Here is a 1,507-nt window from a genome sequence, read left to right as displayed (position 1 = left end):
GACCCACAGGTTGGGGGAGCCTTGGACACTGTGTCCAGGGGGGCAGCTGCTGGCCAAAGGCAAGCTTCCCCATGGCGCTGGGGGCAGCTGCCCTTTCCCCCCCAGAGCAGCCCTAGCATTTGGGCTAGCAGAACAGCACAAATGGAAGCCTACACACTGGATCTCCAGATGCTTAAAATTATAAGCCTGGCCAGCAGATTGTTAAATAGAACATATTCGATCCTCTGACCTTGGCGACATGGCAGCCAGAACAGTGGCCCTCCAGAGATGGCCACATCCTAATCCCAGAAACCGGTGAACTTGTTATGTTGCATTAGCGTTGTAGACAGAGGGAAGGTTGCACAACGAGCTGACTTCAGGACAGGGAGGATTGTAGGCTAGATTATCTGTGTGGGTGCCATGTAGTCACAGGGCCCTCAGGAGAGAAGGGCAAAGGAGAAGGGCAGAGTGGTGCCATGGGAGAAATACCCAACCGGCCGCTATTGGCTCTGTGGGTGTTGGTGGCCCCTAGATGCTAGAGAAGGCAAGAGGACAAATCCTCACATCGAGCCTCCAGAAAGGAACACAGTCCTGTCAACACCCAGTCAGACTTCTGATCTATGAACTCTAATACAATAAATCTGCGTCAATTCAAGTCACTGAGGCTGCTACGTGCTAGAGCCACAGGGAAGTGGTACAGGCCATCACGGCCTGATGGGGAGCCATCAGGAGGCAGCCTCAGGCTCCGGTCACTGGCCTGGCCCAGGGAGGGGCCTTCTCCCCTGTGCCTGAGCGCAGAACCAGTCCTACCACTGGAAGCAAAAAGTCATTTCCTCCCCCTTTTCCTTCCTTCAGTAACTCCTACAAAACAAAGAAAACAGAACTAGCTAAAACCTTCACGATAAAGCCAAAGCCAGCTCTCCACTTAGCAGGAGAAAGGAAAGCAGCTCTTTCGTGTTAAGGGAAGGTTGTGGGGCCTCCAGGATGCACGTGCCCTTGCTCATTGTGCTGACTTTGTGCTGCAAGATTTTCACCTGTGAGATGGGACTCAGCAAGCGCAGGCCCAAGGTACAGTGCACCGGCCCCAGAGAGCCCTCCCTGATCGTGCTCTGCTGGGGCACTTCCTGGCGTCGACCCTTCTACATCCTCATTTCTTCTCGTGTATAGCGACATAGTGTGCATACCTAGTACACGCTCCTCTGTTTGAGGACTGTTTCACGCTTCCAGTCCCAAACAGGTAAAGCACAATGCTAGCCACGTTTCTGGTCTCACAGAATCATCGTTGGTCAGTTAAATTATTCAGGGCTCAGGACAGCTGGTTACATGTTACATCAAAGCCTGAAACAACTGGTTAGGCTTGCCTTTTCTGCAGACAGCTGTGTCTGTTTGGCTCCATGCTTTTGTAGCCTCCCAGACCCCTTCCCTGGGGCCCCTTGATCACCTTCATGTAGGCCCATCTGTGCTGAGATCCCTGGGTAGATTCTTTCCTAAGTTGGGGAGAACTGAAAGCTGAATGGTCCTGGGGATC

The sequence above is a fragment of the Vulpes lagopus genome, chromosome 5, assembly GCF_018345385.1.
Source record: "Vulpes lagopus strain Blue_001 chromosome 5, ASM1834538v1, whole genome shotgun sequence".
Taxonomy (NCBI): domain Eukaryota; kingdom Metazoa; phylum Chordata; class Mammalia; order Carnivora; family Canidae; genus Vulpes; species Vulpes lagopus.
Note: the sequence above shows the minus strand (reverse complement) of the source record.